The sequence below is a fragment of the Microcaecilia unicolor genome, chromosome 4, assembly GCF_901765095.1.
Source record: "Microcaecilia unicolor chromosome 4, aMicUni1.1, whole genome shotgun sequence".
NCBI lineage: Eukaryota > Metazoa > Chordata > Amphibia > Gymnophiona > Siphonopidae > Microcaecilia > Microcaecilia unicolor.
The window spans coordinates 308,397,645-308,405,798 of record NC_044034.1 but is presented as its reverse complement, the minus strand read 5'-3'; positions in this window follow the sequence as shown (position 1 = coordinate 308,405,798).

Sequence of the window (8,154 nt, the reverse complement as noted above, 5' to 3'; positions counted from 1 at the left end):
GAGCTAGGAATGGGGGAAATGGGATGTGATCAAATATGCAGAAGACACAAAGGGGGTCTTTTACAAAGGCATGGTAGCATTTTTAGCATGCACAAAATGTTAGAGACACCTATAGGAATATGGGCTTTTCTAGCATTTAGCACATGCTTATTTTTAGCATGCACTAAAAATGCTAGTGCACCTTTGTAAAGGGCTCACAAAGTTATTCAAAATTGTTAAATCACAAGTGAATTGTGAGAAATTTCAGGAAGACCTTATGAGATTGGAAGGTTAGAGTGGCAATTCTATAAATGGTGCCCAAATTTGGGTGTTAAAATGCAGTGCTGTTTGTGCCAATTTTATAATAGCATCCGGGTGCTTAGATCCTGTTAACGAATGCTAGAGCAAACTGGCATTTGGTGCACCAAAATGTATGCATGCCCACTTATGGCAGGTCAATGGCTGGCTCAAACGGGCATGTGTATATGCAGCAAGCTATGCAGGCATCCTATAGTATTCTATAAGGGGTCTGTGCATATGTGTGTGTGTATGTCTGAGTGGGAGACATGCCCATGTCCCACCCAAACTCTGCTCATATGTACACCCCTGCTCTTACACATAATGCCACTTATGTGAGCCCTTATTAGGTCGACCTAAATGTTGAGATTTGGGTGTCCCTGACCGTATTATCGAAACGAATGATGGATGCCCATCTTGTTTCGATAATACGGGTTTCCCTGACCCTTCGCCAGGCCATCCTTACAGATGGGCGCCCTTAGCTATGAGCGTCCCCGTTCGATTTTGCTCCTCCATATGACAGAAAATGCTTAATGTATACAAGTTCAAAGTGTAATACTTAAGAAAGAATAATTCAAACAACAGTAAGTGATAAAGGTGTCATCTTGGACAATACATTGAAACCCTCTGTTAAGGACATGGCAGAGGTTAAGACAACAAGCAGAACGTTAGGAGAGGAATAGGTAATAAATCTGAGAATACTATAATGCATCTGTATCTGTACAAATCCGGTTGCTGCATCTTCAAAAATACAGAGCAGAATTAGAAAATGTAAAGAGAAAGATGACCAAAATGATAAAGGGTATGGAATGACTACCCTCTGAGGGAAAGTTAGTTAGGGTTCTTCGGCTTGGTGAGATGGATGAAGGGCAAAATTCTATTAAATCATGAGTGGAGGTCAATGAGTAGGCACAAAATCAGTTGTTTATTTATTTATATTCCACATTTTCCCAATCAAATTTTTCAAAACTACAAAGACTAGGGAATATGACATGAAGTTACTAAGAAGCACATTCAAAACAAATTAGAGAAAACATTTTTTCACTCAACTTATAATTAAGTTCTGGAATTTATTGCTGGAAGATGTGGTGAAAGCAGTTAGTGCAGCTGGGTTTAAAAAAGGATTTGACAAGTTCCTGAAGGAAACATCTTGAACTGTTGTTAAAAATGTAGACTTGGGGAAAGTTATTGCTGGGGATAAATCATCTACTGTTGGGATCCTATAAGGTACTTGTGACCTGGATTGACCACAGCTGGAAACATGAACTGGGTTTGATGGTTTGACCCAGTATGACAACCTCCCCCCCCCCCCCCCCCCAAAAAAAAAAAATGGAGACAAAACACCTATATGAAGGCAACAGAAAAGTTGAACAAAGTAGGGATGGACCATAGGTTTTCAACAAGAGGACAAAAGGGGCACTAGATATAAAAAGTCAATAATAATTTAATCAAACCCAATAAATATGGCAATGTCCACCAATAGGAATAAAAGGTATAGTAGGCCAAACAGTGTTTCTCCATCTGCTGTATAAAATCCACCAGAGAATAACATAACCGAGCTAATGGACCCTGTGGCATCGTGCAAGTTCAACAAAGCAGAGAGAAAGGGAAGAAAGAAGAATGAGAGGAAAAGGGGAAAACTGAGGGAAGTAAGGAGGGATTAAGAAGGAGAAGATCTTAGGATGGAGAAGGTGAGAAGAGGGAGGAGTCTATAATGTGGTGTTGGGGTAAGTGTGAGGGGGTAAAAACAGAGGAAATCTTAAATGTGAGGTGAGGAGGGTATAAGAAAGAGAAGGAGGGAGGGAGAGAGTGAGAAAAGGAAGTGCCTTTAGGAGGTAGGGAGAGAGAAGGCAGAGGAAAGAGATAGAGGGAGGGGTGAGAAGAGTGAGAAAGTGCCTTCAGAGGGAAAAAAGGAGGGAGTCAAAGAGGAAAAACACCACTAGTAGGATGAGATGAGAAGGGGGAGAAAAGAATCTCTACAATGGGTGAGATAGTGAGAAGGGAAAGGAAAAGGAAGAGTCTCTAGTGGCTGGGTGGGAGGAAGGAAAGCTGGAAGACAGGAAAGAAGAGTCTTGTGTGGGAAGAAACGATAAAGTGAGGGAGATGCCTTCAGTGGTAGGGAAGGTGAGAATGGGGAAGGGCATCTAGTGGGAGGGAGGGAATGAAGAGAGAGGTATGAAGAGGGTGAGAAGGAGGAAAGAATATCTGGGTAGAATGGTAGAAAGATGTGAAGGATCTGAAGGGCCTAGGAGAGGGCTGAGAGGCAATGTACAGAAATCGGACTGCAGAAAGGGAGAGAATATGGAAATGAGACTGGAAATCTGGGTAGGGGGTAAGGAAAGAATGAGATTAGATGCAAGAAGAGGTTAAGTGACAGGGAAAGAGCTGGGCTCTTGAAGGAACAATAAGAAGAAGGCAGATGAGTGCTTAGGAGCTGGTGAGTTCAGATGATAGAAAAAAAAAAGGGGGGGGGGAACAAGGGGCCAGGTGACAAAAAGAGAATAGGCTGGGGTGAGACAGAGACACAGAACTGGGCAGGAAAGGGGTGAGAGTGGGAAATGGAAAGATAGTAGAGTACCTGATTCCTCTGGGCTCAGCTCTGGAATGAAGTGGGATCCTGCCCTTGGAGCAATATGTGTGTGTGTGTGTGTGTGGGGGGGGGGGGGGGGGGGAGGAGTAGGAATGTAACTTGCCATGCATAAGTGCAGAGAGTGAATTACTTGTCCTGGATCACTGATTCAAACCAGAACCCTTAGTAATACAAACTATATTTATTTGAAAGGCTAAGTCTGTCCTAGATCATTGAGATCTTTTTTTTTACCTCCTTTTTAATTACATTGAATAATTATTTTGAATAAAGGTTTATGTACTTTTCAGTTAAGAGGGGATCTTTTTGTTTTGTAGTCCTGGTATTTCCAGATCATTGCCCACCAACTGGCTCCTTGTATAACCCTATCCCAAACTTCAGAATTTCTTGAAGAATCTTCAGAAGTATAACCATTGCTATTTAAAAGAAAAAACAAAAACAAACAAACAAACAAAAAAACACCTATTAGGTCAGTACTGGAGATGTGCTTTTCTCTGATTTTCATTGATTTTTTGGGGGGTTCATTTACACATTCATTGAAATCAATATTTTGATGTGTGTTAGAGCTTTTTAATGAGTACATATCATATATGTGTTAGTTCTACTTTATCCATATTTTAATGTGTATTACATCAATTTGGTGCACACTAACCCTCAAATTCTATAATTAACGCTTAAGGGTAAATTCAAGAAAGAATGCCAAAATTTAGGTGCCAAGATGATGAGAACTAAGCACAAATTTAGTGTAAGTCTGCAGTTTCATGCCTAGCTGTAGGTACAAGCATTTACATCGTCAAAGACTGGTGTAAGTGCTCACGCCTAACTGTTGGCAGTTGACGTGTAACTCCTGGTATTCTATAACATGTGCACTTAACTCCTAGGTATGTCTCTGACCTACCTATTTCCCTCCCACATCCACACCCCCTAGAAAGTGCATGCGATGGAATTGGCATGCAAAACTTCCAGAATAGCGACTAAGGGTAGTTGAGCATTCTATTGCTAATTGGTGCCAATTAGTACTAATTAAAATCAAATTAAGCCAATAATTGGCTGCTAATTCTAATAGCTGATTATTAAATTAAGTTGTGCACACACCTGACCTTATTTTGTAAATTGCATGTGCAAATTTGTGCGCTAAGCGTAAATGTGGGTGTGCAAGTTTATAGAATTAACATGCGCAAGTTATAGAATAAAAAGTCAGTTCTGTCTGTAAATTAATTTAACAATGAAGAGCTATTGGTGTTAATGAGAAATAATGGTCCATAAATGGCCTTAATTGGTGCAAAAATGAGAAGTTATGTGCTTAGATCCCCTTAGTCGGTTTTCTAGAAAGGGGCATGTGTGGGTCAGGAGCGTGTCCAGGATGACAATGCACAGGTTATAGAATACTATCACTTAACACATGTAACTGACATCATTTAGGCACACACTTATTCCAGACATTGAGCTAAACTAGTATCTATAACAACAATTACAAGCAGGGCCACTGAGAGACTGGGCCTGGCCCGGGGCAAGGCCGCCCCTGGGCCCTCCACCTGCCCCCCCTCTGCCCACCACCTGGCCGGGCCCCCCTGAATTAAAATCATAGAACCTCACCTTGACCTCGCTCCGTGTGAAAGAAGTGCAGCAGTGGCAGACTGCAGATCGCCTCCCTTCGGGCCTTCCCTCAAGGGCGGGACACAGGGAAGGAAGGCCTGAAGGGAGGCGATCTGCTGCTGCGCTTCTTTCACATGAAGCGAGGTCGAGGTGAGGCGCTATGATTTTAATTCACGGGGGCCCGGCCCGGTGGTGGATGGAGGGGGACGGTGGAGGGGACTGCGGTGCCAGGCCCGGGGAATTTTGTCCCCCCTGCGCCCCTCTCGGTGGCCCTGATTACAAGCATAATTGCCATTATCACCTAACTTTAGGTGCCCTTTCTTCAATTACCCCACGGGGGCAATTCTACAATCAGGTCTCTTCATTTAGGTGCCCTGAGGCTGTGCAATAGAAGCCTATTCTATAATGACACCTGGGTGCTCAGGTTCCATTAGAGAATACACGTATAACCCAGGATTGGTACACCTAACATTTATACAGCAGCCATAGACCCAGCATAACTGTGGGTGCCTAAATGCAGTGCAGATGCGTGTAACATATTTTTCTGTGAGTTATGCACATAACTGGGAACCCCATCCACACCCCTTTGCATTTGCACACAGTATAAAATAGCCCCTCAGTGACAAGGCCCAATACTCAGCACAGCAACATCAAATTCTCTTTTCAGTCTTGGACTGGCTAATGTGCAAGGTGGAGTTATTTAGTTTATTAAAACGTCCTATACCGCCGTATCTGAACAAACGAGTCTAGGAGGTTTACAGAATTAGCGCATACTAACCCCAGGATTCTATATAAGGCGCCTTAATCTATAACAATGTGCATAACTTAATTGGTTAACTAGCTAACCAGTGCAGATAACTAGATGCTAACAAGCAACTATCAGCACTAATTGGCATTAAGATTTATGTGCAGAACTCACTAAGCGTATTCTTTAACATGGTGCGCGTAAATTCTAAGTTGCATAGTTGACAAGGGGGCGTGGCCATAGGTGGGACATGGGTATTTCTAAAATCTATGCTTGTTGTTATAGAATATACCCATTCTGTGCCTAATTTAAGCATTGGGATTAACACCAAGTAAATCATGACATACATGGCCATGACTACATTTGGTCGCATGCCTATTCTATAAAATGTAGGCATACTTTACAGAATACGCCTAGGCTTGTTTTTTTTTCCACATGGAATTTTCAGGTGCCATATATAGAATCTAGCCCTAAATGCTGAGTATCCTATTTTATACCTATGGACCACATGGCACTTAGTGCACGCTAATGTCCGTTAGTATGTGCTAAGCTTTAGTAAAAGGGCCCTGAAATTTCAGTTATTCATATAGGAACTACAGCATCTTGCTAGAAAAGATAAGTAAAAGGTCTCAAGGAAGACATTCAGATCTCGGTGATTACCCTAAACAGGGCAACTAAAGTACTTTGCACAACAGGATGGCATACTAAGCCCTGGGAATATTGTTCCACAGAATAAGCAAAACCATGAGAAAGCTTCTTCACCAGTGGACTTGAGGGGTTTTTAAAAACTAATTTAGTGAAAAATGCCATACTCGCAATGCAGAAAGCAAGGGGCAGGGTGGAAAAGCAGTCACCCTTTGAATGCAAAATAAATTTCAGCACCTGGTTATAAGATAAGAGACCCAAGGAAAATGGTCCTCTCAAGTAATGAAAAGCCACTAACTGCCTCTATCCTTCTGCTGCTTAAAAGCTATGGGATGACGCACAGAACTGATCAGATGGCATCATTACTTGCTATCTATACCACATCCCAGAGGAAGTGACCTGAAATAAGAACATTGCAATCCAAATAGAGCACCAGCAATCTTAGTGTGCACACATGGGACATTTTTTTGCAACAAGAATTATGTTCATTTAAATACAGGGCATTGCACAGACTGCTGACTAAATTGCTTCCACAATTTCTTTGTTAACAGAATACATTAACATCTTTCTATTGACTAACCTAGCACCCAAAATAACAAATGTTCCCAAACCAGAAAACGTTAATGAAAATTATATTCTTAAATGTGAGTAAATGTGAGCTCTGTGGCCCAACTTCTGCTTACCAGCCCTTTGAAGAGCAATCCAAAATCTACCTTAGCAGAAGATTTGGAGAATAACTTCAAATCCTAATTCACAATAGCTGGAACCTGCCAAACATTGAATCCTTGGTGAAAAATGAGCCAGATGCCTAATTATCCCCTTAGTTAAACACACAAGATGTTTTATGAAAATTCACCTATTGAGCTAGCCCTGCAGGCAGAATGAGGTCGTTCCATGGTGCAACCGCACCTCGAATATTGTGTTCAATTCTGTTCACCGCATATCAAAAAAGATATAGTGGAATTAGAAAAGGTGCAGAGAAGGGCGACGAAAATGATAAAGGGGATGGGATGACTTCCCTATGAGGAAAGGCTAAAGCGGCTAGGGCTCTTCAGCTTGGAGAAAAGGCGGCTGAGGGGAGATATGATAGAGGTCTATAAAATAATGAGTGGAGTTGAACGGGTAGATATGAAGTGTCTGTTTATGCTTTCCAAAAATACTAGGACTAGGGGGCATGCGATGAAGTTACAATGTAGTAAATTTAAAATGAATCGGAGAAAATGTTTCTTCACTCAACGTGAAATTAACTCTGGAACTTGTTGCCAGAGAATGTGGTAAAGGCGGTTAGCTTAGCGGAGTTTAAAAAAGGTTTGCATGGCTTCCTAAAGGAAAAGTCCATAGTCTATTATTAAATGGACTTGGGGGAAAATCTACTATTTCTGGGATAAGCAGTATAAAATGTTTTGTACTTTTTGGGGATCTTGCCAGGTATTTGTGACCTGGATTGGCCACTGTTAGAAACAGGATGCTGGGCTTGTTGGAGCTTTGGTCTTTCCCAGTATGGCAATACTTATGTACTTATGTCAGTCAATGACAAACTTGCTCCAGGGCCAATTTCTTGGAGGAATAGGCCTCACATATGGCATCCAATAACTGTCTGACAGGTTGGGTGTTCTGTGTTGATGGTGACATGGCCATGCCTGCCTGATAGACTTCACAAGAGGCTCCCTAGTAATGGTAGGTAGTTAGATTATACTGTGGTGACAGACCCAAATTAGCAACAGGGTCTGCCTAGCAGGCTGTACACTTTCTAATGCAAGTGCTCAAATATCTAGGTCTGTCTTGTAAGATATGCAGGGAACCTAGGAGCTGAATTGAATTACACTTATAATCTGCAGGATTCTACCCAAGTGGTTCAATGAGCAGTACAGATAATTAGCCAAGTAAAAACTGCTGGGAAGATTAAAAATTCAAAATGAAATTACTCTAACATTATTCCCAAATATTCAATGCTGGTGCCTGGCATTAGCTATCTGGGAATAACGCTGGTGGCGGCTAAACAAAAATACTCACGTCAACCCCTAAGGGAAGCAATTCTTTAACTTGGTGCCTTCAATTAAATGTCCGGACAGCATGCAGTAGGAGCCTGTTCTGTAAAGAAACCTAGGTGCCTAGAGTCTCTTACTAAAATATTAGTGTAACCAACTACCAATGTGCCTAAAATTTAGGTGCTCACACTTACATTACCATAGAGCTGGTGTAAGTGTGTAGGCTCAAGTATGACTGTGCCACATGTAACTTACAGTATTCTGTAGTTTACTTGTATAAGTGGGAACCGTACCTATGTCCTGCCCATGCTGTGTCT